Raw genomic sequence first — 23,961 nt, forward strand, 5'->3', positions numbered from 1 at the left:
ATAGATATATATTTAGATAAATAAATGAATGCAGGCATGCATGCATAGGAAGGACAATGTACTTATCAGTCAACTCCACAAACATTTATTGAGCACCTACCATATAATAAGTACAGTCCCTAGATGAATGATTTCAAACCTTCACTCTCCTCAAACTTTCCATTCCCCACATCATCTTCTTAACTCATCTCTGGTTTCCCAGAGAATACAGAAAACAGCGGAGAGGAATTTCCTTGTGCTCCTATTACTAAATATGCAGACCTACTTTTGCCTCCACCCTATACTCCTTCCCTTCCAACATAACAGAATCTGCCCATCTTCCCTGAGGCCAATCCTTGTAGTTCAGTTTTGACTGTCATGCTGTCCCACGGTGTCATTTTGCTTAACCTCTCTCTTTGAATTGGGTCTTTCCCAATAGCTTTAAACCAAGCGCGGAATCAGTCTCTTGGGTTCAAAAAAGAAATTTTGAACCCTCACCTCTATCCAGCTTTGAACCACTCGCTCTCCTGCCATTCAAAGCAAACTCCTCAAAAGCATCATCTCTGCAGTGATAGTAAAGGCTTGTTGTCCAGCAGATACCAGATCCATTGTCTAGAGTCAGTGGCTGTCCAGGGAGAGACAATATTTACAGTCCCCTTGCACGTAGGTGTGCTACGTAATTAGTTCCACCAATAGAATATGAGCAGAAGGGATGTGTGTCACTTCTAGACAAAGGCTTTAAGAAGTAGCCTTCTCCATGCTTCTTCTCCTTTGACCAGTTGGACATAGACAACGGCAACATAAGGTCCCACTAGGGAATGTATAGCCAATAAAAAGGAAGGAGGAAGCTTCTTTGGAACATATTATGGAGGAAAGCTGCCCAGTGATCAGGAACACCCAAAACTGTAGCCGTTGTGAAAGCAATGCATTAACTTCTATTTTGGGAAGCCACTGAAATGTTGGTATTTATTTGTTCCAACAGTTAGTATGGCTTTAACCAAAAAACTCACCTACCACTCATTCCTCAATCCACTACAATCTACTTTCCAATGTGTTCCTTGGAAACAGGTCTCTCTAAAACCACCAGTGGGTTCCAGCTTACTTAATTCAGGGGATGATTTTTAGCCTAAATTTTACCTAACTCCTCAGCAGTGTTCCACATAGTTGTACACTCCTCCCTTCTAAAAAGCTTTCCTCCCTTGGTTTCTATGATACAACACTCTTCCAAGTTTCTGCCTTTCTGCTGGCTGATCCTCACTTCCCTTCAAAGGCTTAGGGTCCTCTACTGAATCTCAGAACTCAAAAGTTTGACTTCTTCTTTGAATCATGTTGACTTACCTGGAGCTGGACTTTCCCACCTACCATAAACATCTAGAAAACTGGGCAAATTGTGTGAAAAATTATTTTCAGAACTTTGATATTAGGCATCTTAAAACTGCAATTCCTGAGAGAAGGGAAATAAACAAGGTAAGCCTACCGTCGCCCCAACTCTGTCAGAAAGTACCTTCTGGATTACTTTACAAAAAAGGAAAACATTAGCAGAGCACAGTGGTTTCACTGAGTTGACATGACAGAGCTCAAAGTTGGGGGATCCTAGGTGACTTGAATTTTCAAGGTAGAACCAAGAGAAGATGGAGCTATACAGAGAAAGAGTTACAGAAATCTGCATATGGGTCCCCTTGAATCTTTGGCTGAATACTAAACTGTGCTTGCAAAGGATGTGACTTCATGAGGCAGGCAAAGAATAAGACCTTGTTGGATACTCAGGGTTCTCAATAGAGATTCCATAAAGGCCACACCAAATAAGTAGAATTATAATAGAACCAGAGTAAAAAAATACTCTAAATCCAGTGTTATAAAGTTTAAAATCAAATACGAATGCATCAAGTTGATCCTTACAGTATCGAACTGTAAGCCAAAACAAACTTCAACACCCTAAAAAGGAAAACAGCAAAATCTAGACACTTGGCCACATTATATTCACAGTGTCCAGCATCCAATCAAGAATTACTACACATGAGAGGAATATTCAGGAGGAAAAATTAGGCAATAGAAACAGATCTAGAAATAATAAAAGATATAATGGAACAAGCTGACAAAAATGTTTAAATAGCTTTTATAAATATGCACAAGATTTTAAAGAAAACCTGAACTCAAAGATGATTAAAGGAAATATTTAAAAGAATCAAATGTAACTTGTCAAGATGAAAAATATGATATCTTAAACAAAGTTTTCATTTTAGATTAGACATGACATTAGACCCTGCATAAGAAAATATCAGTGAACTTGAAAAAATAGCAATAGAAATTATCCAAGCTAAAGGATGGAGAGGGAAAAAAGGCTTGAAAAAGAAAAGTGAACAGAGCTCTAAGATTTGGTAAAAAAAAAAAAAATCAAGCAATCAGAAGAAAGGAGAAGAAATAATGACCAAATATTTTTCCAAATTTGATGAAATCATTGAACTCAAAGCAGAATAAATACAAAGAAAACAACTCAAAAGTACATGATGATCTAATCAATTTAAAAAAACAGTGATAAAGAATAATTTTAAAAGCAGGCATACACAAGTACATACAGGAATAAAATATAAGAATTACAGCATGTGTTGGTTTCCTAGGTTCTCCTGAACAAATTACCCCAAAGTGGGTAGCTTAAAATAATGGAAATTTATTCTCTCACATTTCTGGAAACCAGAAGTCCAAAATCAAGATGTCAAGAGGGTTGAGTCACTCTGGAGGCTCAAAAAGAAAATTTATTCCATACCTCTCTCCTAGCTTCTGGTGGCTGCCAAAAATCCTTGGCACTCCTTGACTTACAAATAGGTTGTAGGATACAAGGTCAATGTATAAAAATCAACTATAATATTCATGGTAGTAAGGAACAATTTGAAAACGAAATCTTAAAGCACCATTTATAACAGTATAAAATCTGAAATATTTAGGGATACATGTAACAAAGTTATGTAAGATGACTGTACTTAAAACTATACCAATGACCTCTATCAATGGAGAAATATACAATGTTCATGCATTGGGAGACTTCATCTTATTAATATGCCAGTTCTTACCCAAATCGAGCTCCAGATGCAAAGCAATCCCAAACAAAATGCACAGAGACCTTTCTTATCAAAATTGATAAGCTGATTTTTAACTGCATATGAAAATTTAAAGGACCTAGAATAGCCAAAACAAGTTTTTTAAAAAGAAAACACTTTGGAAGACTTACATTACCTGATTTTAAGACTTATTATGCAGCGATGGTAATCAAAATAGTATGATCTCTAACATTGATTCACACAAAGATCTAGTCCGGAAATAGACCCACTCATATATAGTTATTTTTTGAAACAGATGACAATATAATTTAATGGGGAAAAAGATAGTTGTTTCAGCATTGGTGCTGGAACAATTAAATATCCATATTTTTAAAATGAGCCTCAATCCTTGCCTCTCATCATGCACAAATATTAAATCAACATGTCATAAACCTAAAAAGTACAAGCTGAAACTATAAATTTCTAGGAGAAAATCTTAATAGATAAAAATTTCTTAATCGGTTAGAATTCATCAAAATTAAAAGTTTGTGTTCTTAGATGAACACCATTCAAAAAATGAAAAGGAAAAGATTTTAACCTAATTGGCAGAAAATTACATATATATATTTATATATGGAAAAGCATGCAGAATATATATATAGAACTCGTACAACTCTATAATATGAGACAAAAACCCCAATGAAAGAAAACACTAGTTGACCAGAGACTTCACAGAAGATGCTTAATATATTAGTCATCATTGCAATAAAACTTAAACCATTACAAAATATCACTACATACCAAAGAGAAAGGCTAAAATTAAAAAGAGTAACAACATCAGGTCTTGGTGAGGACATGTAACAATTGGAACCCTCCTATTGCTGATGAGTGTGGAAAATAATGGAACCGGTCTGACAAATGTGTTGGCAGTGTCCTGTAAAGTTTACATTTACCCTAGACCTCAGAAAGTTCATGCCTAGTTATTTACCCAAGAGAAGTGAAAGCACATGTCCACACATAGACTCGTCCATGAGTACTCCAAGCGGCTTTTTACATTACATGATCTGTTACCTCTCCAGCCCTCACCCCTCACCTCACCTCCCAGCACTCACCCCTCTCTGTACCCCAGGGGTGCACCCGTTCTTCAGGGTCTCTCCAAAGGCCAGGCATTTTTTTAACTTGAATTAGTCATAATCCTCAGTTCATGGCATAACCTCATAGCCTCCCAAACGACTTTCCCCACATTCTCTTTTACCACCTCTAATAAGATATCCACAGTGCGGCCAGAATGAATCTTCTGAAATATAAGTATAAATTTAACCATAAATCCCAAATCCTGTGAGATCCTGCTCTACCTTCCTTCGCACACCCCAATCTCTCTCTGCATTCAAGGCACACAGCTTTCTTCCCAGTGTCCAGAGAAAAAAAAAATCATCTCTCTAAATACTAGGCACAGAATTGGATCCATCATAACATTGACTTAATGACCCACTGCCATCATTGGCCCCACATGGCCTGGCTCTTTATTCATTCATTTATTTCCGTAAGTATTTTTTTACAGCATAATAAGCACTCACAAACCCACTACTGAAACAAGAGCCAGGATGTGACATGACTCTACATCCAACCATATGGTCACCCCCATTTCAGCCTCCTGGTTCCCACCCATCACCCTGAAGCTGAGGTGCATCGTTCCCTGGCTTTACTGTTTATAGAGTTTTAGTCCATATGTGTGCATTCCTGAAAATCACGCAGTTGTCTTTAACTTTGAAATACGGCCTCATACTGCATGTATTCCTGGGGGACTTGCTTTTTTTTATTTAACATAGTATTACTCAGCTTCAGCCGTATTGTCACCTGTCATGATAGTTCACCATAGTTCACCATAGTTTTCCTGTTGGTCACTCATCACATCGTCTCCCTTTTTTCCTTGGTGTGTATTCTAAGGGAAAGGAATGTCTGACTTTAGGAAATCATGTCAGGCTGACTGCCGAAGCGGTTATACCTGTCGGTGCTCCCACCAGCAAGGCTGAAGGGGACCCTGTGTCCTTCAGGCTCTGCCACACTTGGTAGTGTCAGCCTTTGCAGCACTGCCAATCGAATGGAAGTAAATCTCCCTATGACTTTTTATTTGTAGTTCCCTGATCACAAATTTCGTGGAGCATCTCTATGTGCGCTCATTGGCCGTATATTGTCTTCCCTATGAAATGTCTGCCTGTGTCTTTTGCTCATTTTTCTACGAGGTTATCTGTGCTATTCTAATTGACTTGTAAGAGTGCTTTAAATGTTTCCTTTGTTGTTGGGTTTTTTTAAGATTTTTTTTCTTTACTTATTTCTCCCCACCCCCTTGTTGTTTGCATTTGTTGTGTCTGTTTGTTGTGTGCTGGTGTTTTTTTTTTTTAGGAAGCACCGGAACAGACCCTGAGACCTCCCACGTGGGAGGGAGGCGCCTAATCACTTGAGCCACTTCCACTCCCTGCTTTGTTGTGTCTCTCATTATGTTTTCCTCCTTGTGTCATTTTGTTGTGTCAGTTTGCTGTTTTGCTCATCTTCTTTAGAAGGCACCAGAAATAGAACACAGGCCTCCCATGTAATAGGTGGGAGCTCAGTCAATTGAACCACATCCACTTCCCCCAGCCCTTTGCTTTTGCTGCTTATGACTTGACACATGCTACTTACCTGAATAGGACCCTCTTCCTTCTCTATTTCACCTAGCGAATACTTATTGATACTTTAGATCTCAACTCAATTATCACTTCCTCCAGGCAACCTTCTATGATGTCCCTGATGTGATCCAATGCCAACACTTCGTGCTCTCACAGGACCAGGCACTGCTCTTCCTTAACATTTTACAGTCCCTGTGTTTTTTTGATTCTTTATTTTCTGTACACACCCTGAGGACAAAGACACATCCATTTTTTGCTTATGGCTTATCTATTGTGCCTGACACATAATGGGCCCTCAATAAATATTTTTCGATGAATAAATGAGTGCTCATATTTGCATGCATGCTATCTCACATCTGCTCAAAATTCAGTTCTGAATTTTCATTTAACTCTGCCCCTCGCCTCCCCACATCCCACGCCCTGATCTGACATTCACTACCTTTATTCACAGCTCTTCTTCCTTGCCTCTTTCCTATCCTCATTACCACACCGAAGGAAGGGATTTAGCATCCGCATGTCTATTTAATGACATTTACGCTCCATGGGAGGAAAAGGTAAAATGAAAGGGGTCCAGACTGAAAGGCACAAAAGATGCCCCAGAGCGTGGGTATCGTCGGTGACGCTTTCCCATCTGGTCATCAGCGTAGAGGGGAGCGGGGCGAGCAGGGGCTGTGTTCGTTGATCCTGTAGCTTATTAATGTGACAAGAAGGCCCATCCCACAAAAGGCATTTGGCTTTATGCTCCGGGGGCACGGAGCCAAAAGTCATTTTTGGAGAATGACTGGGGCGGGGACGTGGGTCCAGGAAGGGGAGGGGCAGGTGCGCCACACACCTGTCGCACAGCTTCCTTCGAGGCAGGCTGGCTCCTCTCCGGGGCGGCTTTGGAAAGCCCGCACCACTCCTCCAGGCCGTTACTGGGCAGCCCGGCACAGTCATGGTTCCAGACAGGCCTTTGGGGTCCCCTCAAGGCCACCCTCTGACAAACACCCCCTCTGCCTTCAGATGGGTCCCCTGAGCATGGCCGTGAACCCAGACGCTTCCAAGCTTGCCTTTCTGTGGCAAGAGCATTTCCTGGGCTCGTTTTCCTTTCTGTCCAGAAAGAAGGAAGAATGGCAGAGAAGACGTGCCGGCACCCCCTTTCCACCTGCAGCACCCGCCGCGGGAGCTGCAGCCAGGTCAGCGGAGGTCACTCCTCCCACCGCGACACGGGGGCGCAAGTCCCCGTGCATCTGCGCCTCTTGCCTTTCTCCCTTCCGTTGCTTGGGTAAACATCCCGGCCATTCCGAAGGATTATATCCCCCTTTAGGACAATGTACTTGGGTTTGGGTTCTTTCTGCTTTGTTTATCCCGTAATCGTTACAGCAAGAGGGATGCACCTGTTCCGCAGGCCCATTAGACACCGAATTGCTTCTCTCCCGAGCGGAGGCGCGTAGGAAAGCTGGCCTTGGCACTGCACCCGCGCTGCGGTAGGAGAGAGCGGGTGGAAGACCAAGATGCAACCTTGAGCCATAATACCAAGTACCTCGGGGCCGAGAGAGGGAGGCAGAGCAGGGCCCAGAATGAGGCCGGGACTTAAAGACCCATAATGGGCCCCAAATCACACTGCCAGTTATTTGGGGGTGGGGGGGAGGGAGCTGGAGCCACAGTCTGAGAAAGCAGGTCGGCCTGGCTCCAAGCCCCCGCGTGCTCCCCCACCCTGCCATATCCTGGAGCAACTGACTTTCCATGGGGGGAAAGCGTTTCCAGCCAAGGCGGCCCGCAAGCCGTGGGCTGGCTTTGGGTCCCCTCCCCACGTGAAGGGGCCCTGCAGAGTGAGGCAAGTCTTGGGGCGTGGAAGAAAAAAGAAGATGATGGGCATTTCCTTTTCCTCATCCTTTCAACTTCCTCCAGCAGGGAGTCCCCAGGTCGCCCTTCCGCTATGAACCCCAGAGGCATTCTGATCCTGGGTGACAAGGATGGAATCAAATGCCAGCCTCCTCCATCCAAGATGCCCCATGCCAGGGTGAGGACGGGTGGCTCGGACGGTGCTGTGCAGTCCTTTGTTGGGAGTGACAGTCAGAGCTCCACGCGGAAGCAGCGCCTGGGCCCTGGTGGCTCACTCTGTCATCTGCTGCCTTTTGCGCAGGTGTGCGTATTTTAGCTGGAGGAGCCCGGGCATGGAAATCGCTCTCCCCGTGCCCATATATTATCAGTATTTTTTAACATGTCGCCTTCCAAGCAGGTAATGCATTTGCAGAGACAGTGATCTTTCATCGGGAGATTACGATGATTTGTGTTCTCTGTCTAAATTCCCGCATAAATTTCAGAGCCAGTGAGGCAGTGGCTGGTGGCAAGAGCTGCGTTCTGAGGGGTAGCAGGCTATCTGTCCTGATTAGGGGAAGGCTTTGAAATCCCTCCCTGTGCTGCGCCTTTTATTGATTGATTTTTTTCAAATCACTCTTCCGGCAGGTCACCTCTGCAGCTGGGCTCCAGCCTCGAGTGTGCTTGCTGGGCTGATCCAAAGCAAAGCGCTTCTGCAAAGCAGCTGCCAGGACTCCTGGCTCTGCGGACCTGGACAGGGGCCGGGGAGCAAATCGCCTCGTCGTGCTGGGCCGCAGTTTCCTCGCCAGTAAATTGGAAATTGGAATCCCTACATCACGGGATTAATGGGAAGATTAAATAAGAGAGGACAAATGAAAGTCCTCTCATGGGACCCTGTAGGCAAAACCCAGGCCGTCGTCCCCAGTCCGGTCCCAGCTTCAGTGCAGGCTGTGGCCTCTCTCTGAGGAGCCCCTGAGTCGGCCCCAGTCCCACCCACAGGGCTGCTCTGAACCCCCACCCCCCCGGGTGTCTCTAAACAAGATGACTACAAACCCATTTTGCTATGCCATTAAGAGCACAACTCTTTGAGCACAAGAGTAAGGGGGGGCGGTGGACTTGGCCCAGTGGTTAGGGCATCCGTCTACCACATGGGAGGTCCGCGGTTCCAACCCCGGGCCTCCTTGACCCGTGTGGAGCTGGCCCATGTGCAGTGCTGGTGCACGCAAGGAGTGCCGTGCCACGCAGGGGTGTCCCCTGCATAGGGGGGCCCCATGGGCAAGGAGTGCGCCCCGTAAGGAGAGCCACCCAGCGCAAAAGAGAGTGCAGTCTGCCCAGGAGTGGCGCCGCACACACGGAGAGCTGACACAACAAGATGACGCAACAAAAAGAAACACAGATTCGTGTGCCGCTGACAACAACAGAAGCAGACAAAGAAGACGCAGCAAAGAGACACAGAGAACAGACAACCGGGATGGGTAGGGGGGAAGGGGAGAGAAATAAATAAATAAATCTTTTAAAAAAAAAAATAAGGGGGTTCCTCATCTCCAAAAACAATGCCTTTCCTGCATATCGTGACGGAGCTTTGCTGTGCCTTGACTCACAAGTGGAGAAATCGAGGCAGGGGAGAAATCGAGGTCCCGCAGGTGGTAGTGGGCAGTGGAACTAGGTCTGGAACTGAGACCCCTGGCTCATGCCTCCTCTCCGTGTGATCCACACTGTCCCCTTTGAAAGGCAGCCCCCACTCCAGGAGCAGGTGCCCAAGAGGATGGAACGGTTTCCATATTGAGTGCAGCGGAGCCTCCCGGCAAGCAAGCTGGCACAACAGGGGCTCCCTGCTCTCTGGCCGTCTCTCTTTACCGCCCCCCGAGCCCACGCGGCGTGAGCACACGCAGGACCCTGTGAGTCCTAACCCCACGCCCACGCGTGGGGGTGGGAGGGGCGTTCTGAGCCACGGACTCTTCCCTGGTGGATGCCAGGCCTAAGCAAACCACCTGCCTGTATCTGGTTTTTGTCTCGTTGTGCTTGACAGAAGACTCTTCACACCTAGCCCCTTTCATTGCAGACGTTGCGGCAGGCCAGCAGGTGCCAGAGCACGACGGCACTGCTCGGGCAATCGCAGGACGCAGGGATCTCGGCTGGCGACACCAGCAGGTGCCAGGGCTGTGAAAATCCACCGCCAGCAGCGGCCCTCTGGCCGTACGTGTCCTTGGGGAAGGAAGGTGCACACAAGGCCTTAAAGTTCCACCTCAGTCCGCACACGGCTGTGCCCGGAAATGACTCTGGCCTTGGGCCAACTGAACCCAGGGACAGTAGTCAGCTTTATTTCCAACCCAAAAATACGCGTCTGCATGAAATCTACAGTGGCATTATTTGCTCTCTTCCCAAAGCAAATTCCCCAGTGTTTTATTCACCAGGCGACGGTCCAAGGGTGGGCAAGTATTTCCTTTTAGTGTGATTCCAGAGGGTCAGGTGGGAAACAGCCTCGTCAAGTGGGAGAAATTCCAAGCTCAAGACCAGTTCTGCCCCTGGCCAGGCCTGGAACCAGCCAAGCCTCTCGATGTCATATTGCCGGTTTCCCACGCCTGATGTTTGGAAGCTGCCCGGCACGATTTCTAAAAAGCCTGAATTTTAGGGTCAGCCTTGGTCCAAATACTTAGGTTTGTGACTTTGACCCCATTGCTTACCTTTCCTAAGCTGATTGCCCCAGCAATTAAAAAAAAAAAAAAATGGAGATAAAATTAGCCACTTCTCAGGAACGTTGTGACAAGGAAATGAGGCAGCCGATGTGAAGGTGCCTAGCCCTAGAAAATAATCCACTTATTTTCTGGCCTCCTTGGAAGCCTTAGTGAAAGAGGGCAAGAAAGAGCACACAGGAACGGAGGTGGCGACTGAAAGCGCACTCAAGGGGCCTGGCATACTCCGGGGCCACGGCCACCAGCAGCCGCCCTGGCCTGTCTCCCCAGGACAAAGCCCCAGTCTCCCCATCTCTTCTTCCTCCCTCTGCTGGAGCCTGGCAGATTCTCCCACAATCCCTACTCACCCCGCAGCCAGAAATCACGAGATGCGAAGAAGCAGGCCCTTGGGCTGCAGCAAGCAGCTTCGCGCTTCCTGTGGGGCTGGTTTTGGCTGGTGACAGCCCAGGCCTTGCGCAGCTGCGTGGCTGCACGACTCAGCCCTCCTCGGCCTTTGAATGGAAGCAGGCCCAGCTTCTCGAAGCGCGCCTTGTCTTCCTAAGGCTCTCTCAGGCCACATCAGCAGGGCTGGCCGAGAGCCCAGGGTGGGCAAGAGATTGGAGAGAGGGAGCAGAGAAAGGTCACTGGGCTGGAAAAGGGTTATGCCTTGTGTTGCAATTGGCCCCAAAGCACCAGCCAAGAAAACTTTGCAAGCGGACGGGTGCCAGCGCCAGGGTAGAAGCAGGGCTTCGGAACTGTTGGATGGTTGAATAAATGAATGCCCGGCTCCAAAACCACTGCCAGGATTTCCCCCTCGGTGAAATCACTATCTCCCACCAGCGTTTTACTATAGTTTTCTGTACCTCTATTGTTAGGCCAAAATCAGCTAGATAATTGATTCCGAGCCTTCACTGGACTGATTATAAGTACCTGGAGGGCAGGGACGGGCTAATTTGAAATTCACAGGGAAATTATTCAATAAACGCTGGCTAATTTGATGACAGATAATATGGAGCACTGCCACTGAGTTCACACAGGTGCCCACGTCCCCATGGGTCTTTAACCCAGGGTAAGTCGTCCTTGAAGTTCGCCTGCAAAAGGGACCTGGTTCCATTTCCATGATGCTTCAGGGCCTCCGATTTCATGCAGGGAAAGATTTTACTGGGTAATGGTTGAGTATGTGATCTCAGACACACATCCCCAGAAAGGTCTCACTAAGGCATTTAGCCCCAGCGATGTCACTGCGACACCGAGCCAGGAGGCCCCATGGTCCAGCTACTTGTTGCATGTAGGACACATCTTAAGAGCAACCCCAATTCGACTTTTTATCTTTCTGGATCATTGAAACCATAGCAGGAGGCTTGGAAGCTTGTAAAAGGTTAAAAAGCAGGTTCAGAGAATCTCAGGGTTGGGAGGGACTTTCAAAGCCATGGGGGGCCTTTTCCCCTTTAGCTGCCATGAACACCCTCTGGTCATGAGAAGGGAGGACACAGGCCATCACTCCATGGGATGGGAGGTCTGCCACCTTTTCGCAGAAACACTAAATTCTTTAAAATCTTAAGCAGAGACTGACATTGATGAGCAGTCAGTGGGGGTGATGAGCCAGAGGGCCAGCACATGTCCCACGTCACTTCTTACCTAATGTCACAAGCTCAGTTAGGACTTTGGGAGACCCACCACCCTTCTTCAGCCAAAACTCCAAACAGGGCCCTGACCTGACACGACTGCAAATAACTTTTCAGGAAAAAAAAAAAATGACCAAAGTACTGTTTTCAACCAAAGGGAAATAAGCACCTTCCTCTATTCCACACGCTTCCAGGGGGACACTTTGATCAGGATCTGACCAAGAAGGGAGAGGAAGTGGAGGGACAGGAGAGAAACACTCAGTAAACAGGATTATTAGCCCATAGGCTGGTGATAAATCCGGGCAGGAAGGTGACCTCAGCAGGCTGGAGTAATCCTGCATGTCAGGATGAATTTATGAGGCCAATTTTATTGGCCTGCATGACCCAGGCTCCTTGGAGACGTCTGGGTAACAAATCCAATCCGGTGCATTTATGAGCTGTGCGCAGTGTCAGCCATGGGGCCGAGCCAGATGGCCCTGCCCACCCTCTCCAAGAGGGCGCCTCTGGGCGAGGCCCCCAGGCAAGGGGGGCCCCAAGCCATCCTCACTTGGACACCCTGCAAGCAAGCCAGAGCTGCCCCAGGAGCTGGCTGCCGGTCCTGGGCTCTCCTTCTGCCCCTGCCCTAGAACCGATGTGGCTCCAGGCAAGGCCCTTCTGGGCTCAGGCTGCTCCCGGCAGAAGGAGAACGGTGGACCCTGGGCATTTTCAGTGGAGAAGCTAGAGGCCTCAGGGGCAGAACAAATAGGTTTCACGGCAGGATGTTCAGCATCTCTGGCCGCAGCTGCCATATGCCAGCGGTGCTCCGAGCCAGGCGTGCGACAGCTCTGCAGTGCCCCCTCACAGCCCGAGTGCTCGCATCTGACAACTGCTGGGCAGTCCAGGGCTGGCAAGTCCCTCTCTGGGTACAGAAATCCCAAGGAGGTCTGCAAAAGGGCTTCTCTCCCTCCGTCTCCCTACCCTGAGAGCAGAAAAGACAAAACACTTGTGAGCAGCAGCCAGAGGGATCTCAGAACCCACCAGGAGCCAGCCCCTCGAGAGGAGCGGTGGGTGTGGAGGGAGGCTGTACCTGGGTTCACCTGCTCCCCCGTCGGCGCCGAGAGCTGGGCGGAAGGCGTTTAAGTCTATTTGACTGTCCCTGTCATCATAAGGTTTACGGATGGTTAATTTATTCTTTATAGCACAGTCATTGATGGCTGTTAAATCACAAATGAGAGCCAATAAAGGGTGAATTGCAGCTGAAATTACACTGTTTATATGACAGCAGAGTGCCGGCTAAAAGATTCATATGCTGCTGATGAAGTATGTTATAAATTTTAATTACCATAGTTTGTACAAATGACATGTTTGAAATGCTATTGAGTAATGTGACCCTGATAATGAAACTATAAAATAAATCATTAACTTTCTGAATGAGCTTTTTTATTTCAGTGCTGCACAGAGTAAACTTTTCAGTTGATTCCAGATCAGTCTTTTTTGATACCCCCTGCCTGTGCCCCTGGCCTCACTGGCTCCTCTCTCCCCAGGCTGGGGACAGGGGAGCCGTGGGAGGCCAGGTGAGAGCGTGGAGGAGCTAGCAGAAGGCACGGGGCTCCACCATGCCAAACCAGGCCCTGCCCTGGGGGCTTGGGGAAGGAGAGTTAGCCAGGGGTGGGAGCTGGAGATATGCCCCTTGAATAAGCCCCACAGGTTTTCCCACCTAGGGGAAGAAAGAACCCGTTCCTGAACCTATGAGCCTCCCGGAGACCCCTCACCCCCGGCAGCTGGGCGCTGAGGCTGAAAGCGCCCAGGGGAGCCGTTTGCGGCAACGCCCCCGTCGTGTCCATCTGGGAAGAGCCTCACAAGGAAACTGGGCCAGTTTGCCTGGGCCCCAGCCCAGCTAAGAGTCCAGGACAGAAAATTCCAGCAGACACTTGGCGGTTTCTCCCATAGTTAGAGCGGCGCTATTTGCAACGTCCTGGTTCATCGTGTTCATGAATCACCCCAAAGGGCAAGTCACCCAGTTAAACGCATTTAATGGAAAAAAGTCGAAGCTCCCCGAAAACCCTAGATGAGACAGCCCCAGCAGAGGTCACTTGGGGCCAATCCCTTACCCCGGGAGTCGCGCTCTCTCCAGCAGATGGCCTCCTCTTAGCCCTGCAGGGCTGGAAAGGCAGTGGACAAATTTGGCAAAACCACAAGTTCCCAAGGTACTGGCTCGTCAAGAGAACTTGGCCTTCCTCTAGCCCTAAAACTCCCAACGTGGGGCAAGGAGGGCGGTGCAGAGAAGAAATGCAGAAAAAGAGGGGTAACTCCCATGGGCACAGGCATATATAAATCTCAGGAGAAAATACCATTTGAAAAAGCCCACACCCGCTATGGCTTAGCAAGCCCAGCCCTCTCGCGTGGCACAGGAGGAAATGGAGGCCCAGGGGTTATAACCCAGGGATCAAGGGCAGGGGAGGCCTTCTCAGTCCACGGTCACTATGGCACGGAGTCACAGGGTACCCAAGGCCAGCTCTCACTGTGCTTGGCTTTGGCCAGGCAGGATCGCTTCTCTGCTGGTGTAAGTGCGGCCAGTACCTTCTCTGTTCCCCTGCCTAGAGAAAGGTCACAAAGATGCACTTTGCTCTGCACACAGACTGCCTGGCAGAGAGACAGGGCTGCTGTGAAGGATGGCCCTCATGCCCTCCATTCTCCAGAACAGAGCTCTCTCGAGTGTGCCGGATTAGAAGGCCAAACTCAGAAGGCCACGCCACGGGGGCAGCCCTTCTCAGCTTCCTCCCAGTGGTCTGCAGAGGAGACTCCGAACACGGCCGTGAGGCCTAGTGAGAAATGCCGCTCTTCTAAGGCCACCCAGCCCCCCCCCCCAACTTCCACCGTCCAGTGCAGGAAGGAGAGGGACGTTGACTGTACGTCCCATTTTATAGCTGAGCAAATGGGAACAAAGTGGGAAAGGGATTTGGCTTAGGTCGCAGAGCTTATGGGTAGCTGGAGGAAGAAGGAAACCCAAATGCATTTAGAAGGCAATCTGGGAAATCTGAATTCTGCTTGGCTCATTGATGATATTAAGGAATTATTGTTCCTTTAAAATTTTTAAGGTCTGATAGGAGTATTGTGGGTGGTTGTTTTTAAGAAGCTTGACAGTCAGAGATGCCTGCTTAAGTGATACCAGGTGAAATGGTACGATGTCTAGAGTTTAGTCCGAAAGAATCCAAGGTGGACACAGGTGGAGGATGGTTGGATGAAATGCGATGGGGCCACGGCACGATCATCGTTAAAGCTAATGTATGTGGGGGTTCATTACACTATCCTTCTGTATGTGTTTTAAATTGTCTGTAATTAAGAAGCTAAAAATAAGAAACCTAAATGCCCTTGCCCCCCAAGTCCACTGCCATGTCCATTCTCCCAGGTGTTCTCAGCAATGCCAGCCTGGAATAAAAGGTCAGGATTCCCACCCCCTGGGAGTATGCATTTGCCCCCTTTCCTTTCTTGGAGGAGGAAGCCCCTGTGTTAACTCAAGCAGGTCCTTCACTTCTCAGAGAGACCTGGTTTCCTCATTTGTAAAACCAATGTGAGAGCCTGAACTTGGGCTTCTTCAGGTTGTTAGAACTGAACTAGATAGTGAAGAGGGGCCCCTAGATTGGCAGTAGAGTGGAACAGGGGAAGGGCACAGACTCAGGACTCTCTGGGTTCAAATCCCGCCTCTAGCTCAGATGAACTCTGTGGCTCAGATAAGATTCTCACTCTCATCTGCCTCAGAGTCCTTTATCATTGAAGTAGGGTTACTGCAAGGATTAACGAGTTAATATATGTGAACAACTAAGAATGGCACCAAGCATTACGTAAGTTGTTATTCTTTCAACGGTGTACTTAACAGGAAATGTCAATATTATTCAAAGAACCATAGAGGGTTGTGATACCAGAAAGGTACCTGAGGAAGCGGACTTGGCCCAATGGATAGGGCATCTGCCTACCACATGGGAGGTCCAAGGTTCAAACCCAGAGCCTCGTGACCCGTGTGGAGCTGGCCCATGCTCAGTGCTGATGCGCGCAAGGAGTGCCCTGCCACGCAGGGGTGTTCCCCATGTAGGGGAGCCCCACGCGCAAGGAGTGCGCCCCGTAAGGAGAGCCGCCCAGCGCAAAAGAAAGTGCAGCCTGCCCAGGAATGGTGCCGCACACACAGAGAGCTGACACAACAAGATGACTCAACAAAAAAACACAGGTTCCCGGTGCTGCTGATAAGGATAAAAGTGGTCACAGAAGAACACACAGCGAATGGACACAGAGAGCAGACAATGGGGGATGGGGGCCGGGAGAGAAATAAATAAAAAAATAAATCTTAAAAAAAAAAAAGAAAGGTACCTGAGGAGGCATTTACTCTGAGCTCCACCTTTTGGAGGCTGGTGAAGGGGAAGCGACTTACCTCGAGTTACCCAACAGGTAAGTGGCAAAGCAGAGCCTGCAGCTGACCCAGGCCCAGTGCTCGTTCTATAGCCCGCCCCCCACGTCTGCTCCACTGAGCAGGAGGCCATTTCTTCTTCCTTATTATTACCCTGAAGAGAAGGCCTGCACGTAGTCACAGCTTCAGCCCAGAGTCTCAGGAAGGACAGGCAAGCCGGGGAGTCCCTTGCCAATGGCTTGGCCCGATGCCTCACAGCATTCGTGACGGAGGAGGAGCCGGTGTGTGTTGGAGGAGAATCCCCAGCTCCTCGTTCCATCTCTGACCGAGGAGAAGAGAGCACAGACATTCGAGAGCCCCCGCCACGTGTGCCGCCTTCCCCGGTTCGCGCCTGGAGAGCGGGCGGCCCTTCCACGGCCTCCCCTCTGACTTATCGGCCACCACAAAAGCACTTTCAAGGTGATGATGCAAGCTGCCCTACTTACCATTAAGAGAAAGGACCACATTATTGCTGTTATAAACCATTGATTAAGGTTTATAATAGCAATAATCCCCTCGAAATTCATTGTTACTGCAGTTAATGACCAGTTTATTAGAGCGTTAACCATCCTTGGCAATGGGCTGAGTCGTTTAACGCCAGTAACGACCAATTTCTCAAGGATTATTGCTTAAATAACAATTCTTTGCGAGATGTATGCACCACCACAAGGTACGGCTCCGGCTGGAAGCATCTCCTCAGAAGTAATTGTTAATTATTTCCTCCGAGTTGCACCACCAGCACCGTACCTAACAAGTCCCAAACAACAGGCTTCTTGTGGGCCCCGTTGGAGACACCGAAGAATCGAAACGTTGGACAAGGGCCTGGAGGCGTTACTGCACCTTTCCACGGGACTGCCAGAAAGAGGGCCTCCACCAGGATGCCTTCCAGCCCCTGAGATGCACCGTTTTGTATCTGGAGCTCAGACTGCTCTTTCCTCTTCCCTGGTGAGGCTTCGCTTCCAGAATGTTCTACCTGCCCACATCTCCCACCCACTGACCGGTCTGGTAGAGAAATCAGGGTGAGCCAAGAGGCTGGGGCAGGGGTTGGAGAATTGGGGACGCTTTCCAAACCCAGGCCTCAGAAAGATTCCACAAACTCTGGAGCAAGTATTCGCCTACACCTCCCCACCCGTCCCCCCGTCTGTCCGGTTCCCAGGATGCCTGCAGTGCGTGGCACCTGCCAGTTCACAGTGCTGAAGTGTTGATCCTCAGGCTGTGTGGAAACTTCTGGGTTTGCTTCAGGCGGAAAAAAAAAAAATGGGGGCCACATTACATGCCTCAGAGCTTGGCTTCAGCTCTGGGAAATCGTAGTATCGTGAAACTTAACTATAGCCCCAAATACCCTTAAAATCATCCAAAGCATCCTCCTTGTTTTACAGGTGAGGCCTAAGTGTTCAGAGAGGTTCGAAGGCTTGCCTAAGACACACAGCCGTTTAGAGAAGGGCTGGAATTAGATCTCCATCTCCATCTTCCCGTTATCAACCCCAAGACCACTTTTTGGACGCACCCAAATGGAAAATTGTGTCTTGAGAAACAGTAAAAGAATGAAGCCTCTTCAGAGGCACTGCAGAAGTAAGGCACCCCTGAGTCCATGAGCACTTAAACCAGAGTCTCAGAAGAAGTCAAAGATCTGATTCTCCCATTCTCCTATTCTTCTCACTCCCCAACTTTTTCATTACCTCAAGCCAAGCATTTCATCGCATTAAACTGCTTTCCATCACTTTTCATTAGCTCTGGCATTCGGATGATTTTTATTTTATTGACATGATCTGGAAGCTGCGGATACGATTATACTCTAATTGCATTATATTAACTAAAAGAAATACTAACAGGGTGTGAACCTACATAATAAGATAGCAAATTGCTACTACAATGCCAGGGTAGACTAGAAAGAAATGTGCTGATTCACTCAGCAAACTTGAATGAAGGTCCTACTTTGTGCCAAGCCCAAAGACAATTAACACCAAAGTTCTTGATCCTCCTTCTTTCCCATCGTCTCCAAAACTTAATTTGGTGTAGGAACAGAGAGTGAGTTATCAAAGCCTCCTTGACTCGACGAATCCTTTGCCCTTCATGTTTTGATTTAAGAGCAAAAATACCTGACCAAGGAGAACAGATAGAACAGGGGGCAAAATAAACCTCCTTCACAGTAGCCCAGTGGCGGAAGCTGCCGTGTCATCACTCCTTAGACACAGGCCCGCATTCATCTCTGTGGCCCATCGATCAACACAGGGCTGTAATGGCTCACTTCCACCAGGCATGGAGAATCTGGGTGAAGCAAAGGTGGCGGCTTCTGCTCTTGCCTACTCTCTCTCTGAGATGTGGGCCAGGCTCTGACACCACAGTGATGAAAAGGGACCCCATTTTCCCCCGAGGTAGGATGTATATGAATCTGAATGTCCATTGGTTGTTTGGCCATCAACTGAATTGATGATTGTGTGAACGATATACGTTCTGTCACTATGTCACAATCCACCTGCAGCTTCTACCCATCTTCCCAATTGTGTCGCTACCCATCTGCTTTTATGACGTTATGAAATTTTTATTTACTGCCCTGCAAGATGGTAGGATCGATTCTGAACCAAATTTAAGCGGCATATAGGTTTATTGTATCATGTAAATATGTTAATATATGTAGAGTGCTAGAAAGAGTGTGTGGCACGGAGTAAGGGCTCAGTAAATGTTTGCACTTAGTCCTACTGGCTATTATGTGATGCCTGGTACCAAATTTGATAGAGAAAAATATCGGTCAACAATTTCCTGCAAATAATCATAAAAGAAATACAAGTTTAATTCAGAAAATTACTGAACAAATTAAATTATACCAGCTTCTTCTCAGTTATTAAACTTATTGTATAGCTGAGAGGCATTTGGAAAAAAAAATGGGAAAAGCCCAGAAACTCAACTCAGGGTCTGATATAGCTAGCATGTCACAGGAGAAAACAAGTGTTTTCATATGAGGACTCTTTTTCTTTTCTGACTTGTAAAATTCCATAAAGATGCATTCGAGCCTCACTGCTTCCTGGTGTCTCAGGCAGAGAGCTGTCACCTCAACAGAAGGATTTTCCTTTCCTTTACACCCTTTACAGAAGGTTTTTGTTTTTTTTTTTTTGTAAGGGATGAGGGGTCACATTGGGGGATTTCATTTGGGAGGTTTGTTTTTTGTTTTTGTTTAAAGGTTTATTTTATAGATTTCTCTCCCCTTCCCCGCCCCCTCATTGTCTGCTCTCTGTGTCCATTCACTGTGTGTTCTTCTGCGCCTGCTTTGCATCATCCAGTGGCACTGGGAAACTGCATCTTTTTTTTTTTGGTTGCGTCATCTTGCTGCGTCAGGTCTCCAGGTGCGTGGCGCCACTCCTGGGCAGGCTGCACTTTTTTCACATGGGGCGTCTCTCCTTGTGGGGCGCACTCCTTGCACGTGGGGCTCCCCTACGCAGGGGCACCCCCACGTGGCACGGCACTCCTTGTGCGCACCAGCACTGCACGTGGGTCAGCTCACCTCACGGGTCAAGACGCCCTGGGAATCGAACCCTGGACCCTCCATATGGTAGACGGACGCTCTATCAGTTGAGCCACGTCTGCTTCCCATGGTGGGGGGGGAGGGTTGTTTTAAATGGGAGTATTTCAACAGCGCTTTCCTGTCTAGTTTTGTTTTTTTTCTTCTTCGTTTTTAATTTTTAAGCGTTTACTATTTTCCTTGTTTTTCCAGCTTTGTTGGGTCATCAGGCTTTCCCAGCTCACGTCTCAGGCCACACTCAACAATGACCCCGGCACACACTTCCTTCCCACCCCTGAGCCAAACTGCTTGGGATTGTGTTGGAAGTTACTCACGCTGGCTGGGGAGGATGGAAGGGTCTTTTGCATCCCGGTATTTCTGTACGAGGAGTAGGTACCCAGAAGTGGCAATTCCAGTTTCCCCAGGTGCTCGTGGTTTCTCTGAATTCTCCCAGGGATTCTTTGGTTAATGTAGGCAAGGTCAGAGGTCAGAACGAAATTTCCATCAAGCAGGTTTGACAGGTACATAGCATGTAGCTAGACTGAAGGGCCCAATTCCACTCCTTAATTAAAGACATTTTTCATTCCAAACCAATAAAAGGCAGATGTGCCACGTTCCCCCACCACGTATCGCTACTCTGTATGTATTGAGGGCTGCAGCTCAAATTCTTCTTTCTCAGGGCTTGGGAATGTAAGGGCATCACAGCTCAGGGTTTGCTGCTTCCTCCACCTTCTCCTGGTTCCCTCGGCTTCCCCCTCCGTCCTAAAGCACCTGCTCTGAGGTCCTGTGGGCACCTCTGTGCTGAAACGGAGTGGACTGGTAGCCCATCTTCCAGGATAGCCAGGAGGCGGCTCTCCTAGTTTATTATTCTAAAGCACCTTTTAACCTGAATTTATAAAAGCAGCTCGGGCAGCAGTCCTGGTTTAATTCCCTCAGGGTCTCCTCAGCAGAGGCCTTTCTCTAGAAGCCAGATCTTTAGAAGAATGAGTGACCGACTTGCCAAGAGATGGTCAGAAAAATGAAATAAGTACTTGCTGGTGGTGTTTTTCTCCCTTCGGTGTCTGCTTTACTCCGGAAATCTCCAGAGTTGATTAAGACACTCAGCTTGACTACCTGGTACAGAAAGTTACAAGTCACATTCAAGGTTGTGTTGCCAATGTGTACTGGGAAGTCCGTCATCGGTAGCTGTGCTTGGGGGAAGGGAGGGAGAGGATCCTTTTAAAAAAAAAAAAAAAGATTCCTACCCCCACTTTGAGATGGTTCCTTCATCTGTCTGCTCATTGTTTCCACTCATTGTCTGCTCTTTGTGTTTGCTCATTTATCTGCTCGTTGGGTCAGCTTGTCTTCTTTGGGAGTCACCGGAACCAAACCCGGGACCTCCCGTGTGAGAGGCAGGCACCCGATTGCTTGAGCCACATCCTCTCCCGAGACAATCTTTATGTCCATTTGTTTTTTACCTCTGCCTTCTTAAAGGGTCCTCAAGCCTTTTTTGTTTGAGGCAGTCTATTTTTTTATCCAGTGGCACTCGGAAATACCAGCCTTCTTTCGTAGGTGTTTCTTTACCAGGCCCATTATAATTCCCTGGATTCAAAGACAACCTAGAGAAGGACTGTTCCTGGACTGATGGGAGGGTTCCCACCCACACGGCCTATTGTCCTGGTTTGGGTGTTCTCCCACTTTCTGCAATTTTCCTTTCTGTTTTGGGTCCTGTCCAAATGGTCTTATTAAATATTAAAAATTTTTTTAAAAGTCTTGCTCTCATGAGTGAAGTTCATCAACAAACCTGAAGGAGAAGGGGACCTACAGAGCTCACAAGGCACTTTCAAGATTTAATTGTTCCACAGAACTTTAAGCAAGTAATAGAAAGCAACCAAATTGCATGAAACCAGATATGTTGCTCTAGGCCTCTAATTCATCTCACTCGCTGGTTCCCAGGGGCTCGTGCCAGCACGGCGGAGCAGGGAGCTTCCAGCGCAGGGTTTCACGCAAGCTCAAAAACCTCCCCGCCTCCTTGAAATGGGCCCAGTGATCCAAGCCTTCCTTACCACGAAAATGCCAGGACTCAAGGACACAGCTCCGAGCAGGGCTGACGGCTGTCTCCTGCTAACCGCAGGACACACCTTCTTGCTTCTTTCTCCAAAAGCAAAGATCCCGGGGGTCTCTCAAGAAGGAAAGGTGCTGGGAGAGAGGAGGGTGGTAGCCAGGGACCAGCAGGCTCTCAGAGAGCCCTGAGGGCTGTGTGTCTAGAAGCCCCAAGGTGCCTCCCCGGCTGAAGGAACCTGTAAGTGAGGCAGGACTGTGCCCGCTTGCTTGGCCACGTGGGAGAGAAGGAATGCCCTGGGCCCCTCCTGCCCTGTCCGAGCAGGACCGCGTGTTGTGCATTCTGACACTAAGTCAGAGAATGGAAGGCCCCTTTACCAAGGGAAAAGCAGCCAGGGGGGCTGCGCTCTGTGCTCGTTTCTCCTTCGGGCAGTGCCCGTGCTGCAGAGAAAATCTGGATAAGAGGATCGTGGAGACGGGAGAGGATGGGGGAGTGGCACGATCTAGAACGGGAGGCCGCTGAGTTTGGTAGAATCAGCACCGGCTCTAGGCATGAGCAGATTTTCCCTCCTAACCTTGGGAAAGGGTCCTTCTCTCAGCCTCGGTTTCTTTTTGCTTTTATTATCCCCCTCCTCCCCACGACTTTTTGCGTGCTGTCCGCTCTCTGCGTCCATTCACTGTGCGTTCTTCTGTGTCTGTATTCATTTTTATTTATTTCCGTGCCCCCCCCCTTGCAGCTTGCTTGCCGTCTCCTCTCTGTGTCTGTTCGTTGCGTGTTCTTCTGCATTTTTGCTTGTCTCCCTTTTTGCTGCGTCACCTTGCTGAGTTGGCCCTCCGAGGTGCTTGCAGGCTGGGCGGCACTCCACGGCACTTGGGAGCGAGTCTGCCTTCACAAGGATGCAAACCGTGTGTCTCCCATATGGTAGGCGGGAGCCCAACTGATTGACCCACAGCCGCTTCCCCTCAGTTTCTTTTTCCATGAATATCAGGAGTTCCTACTCAATAGAGTCATTGTGAAGATTAATAAAGAGCGTGCGTAAAGCAGCTAGGGCCGTCGCTGGCACGTAGTAGGTGCTCCATAAATGATGGCCATGACTGTGATAATGATGACGATGATGACCAATCATTGCAGACTAGAATGTTCCAGCACATGGGGGAACCCATCCAGGGATTCAACGGCCCTGACTTCATGAAGGAAAAGTGAGGATCTGGTCACCTGCCAAGAGGAGGCCCCCTGTGACGGATGAGCCACCCACTCCCCACCCCCGCAAGACTCTTTCCACCTGGGTTTGTGCTTGTGTCCAAACTTGCCCTGGCATCTTTCCAGAGGCTCAATTCGAGAGACCATTAGAGTAATAGTAGAGCTCCTATTATGCACGGCACTTAGGGAAGGAAGAAAAATGGTCCTGTGGGTCTGAACCTAAAGATATTTCAGGAAATCCCTACCATTAGGTGCTCCGAGATCTTGCCGTGGAGACAAATTGACAGCCAACACACCAAACGCAGTGCAGTTGCACAAAATGAACCTGGCCCTGGAACGTTCTAGAGTAATGAGCGGAGCGGTCAGTGGCCCCAGGCTCTGGAGTCCGGCAGCCCATGACTGGCCCGGCTCTACCCCCAACACCTGCGCGATGCCGGGCATGACTCGTGGGCTTGTCGTGGAATTAGAGGAGATGTTTGCAGAATACTTATCAGAGTGCTTGGCACATGCTAAGTGCTAAAAAAAAAAAAAGAGAGAGAGTTACCAGTATTGTCATCATTGTTGTTACTGTCCCGTTTTGAGAATATCAGCATGGAAGCAAACCTGTACAAATCAGCTCTGGAGGAAGAAAAATTAGAAGAACGTCAGAGCAGGGCCAGCTCCCAGGGAAGCTTGAAATTGTTGCTTACCCCCTTGTGTTAGGATTTTGACTGTGACACATCTGGTGTCATTGCAGAAGTTTGTACTTGTATGTGGACTTCCACGTGTAGCACGTTTTCAAACCAGGAATGATTTATTACAGCAGGAGAAACCAGGCAGGCCGAAGGAGGGCTGTAGTTCACAGACACCTGGCCCCGTGTCCCTAGCACACACACACACACTCACACACCAATTTGACACATGCTGCCAGGGGCCGGGCTTTCAGAGCAGTTTCTTTTTTTTTTTTTTTTAAGGTTTATTTATTTATTTCTCCCTGCACCTCGTTGTTTTGCACTCACTGTCTGCTCTCTGTGTCCATTCTCTGTGAGTT

At 48.3% G+C, this 23,961-nt stretch overlaps 1 long non-coding RNA gene across 1 annotated transcript in view; it reads right to left on the reverse strand.

The window, feature by feature from the left end:
- LOC131276542 (uncharacterized) overlaps positions 1-10,651 on the reverse strand; it is a 101,462-nt gene extending 90,811 nt beyond the window's left edge. Inside the window, exon 1 of the long non-coding RNA XR_009184000.2 lies at positions 10,521-10,651. This is a non-coding gene — a long non-coding RNA (uncharacterized lncRNA). The remainder of the gene's footprint in view (positions 1-10,520) is intronic.
- Positions 10,652-23,961: the final 13,310 nt, after the last annotated feature.

The sequence above is a fragment of the Dasypus novemcinctus genome, chromosome 29 (genome assembly GCF_030445035.2).
Source record: "Dasypus novemcinctus isolate mDasNov1 chromosome 29, mDasNov1.1.hap2, whole genome shotgun sequence".
Classification (NCBI taxonomy): domain Eukaryota; kingdom Metazoa; phylum Chordata; class Mammalia; order Cingulata; family Dasypodidae; genus Dasypus; species Dasypus novemcinctus.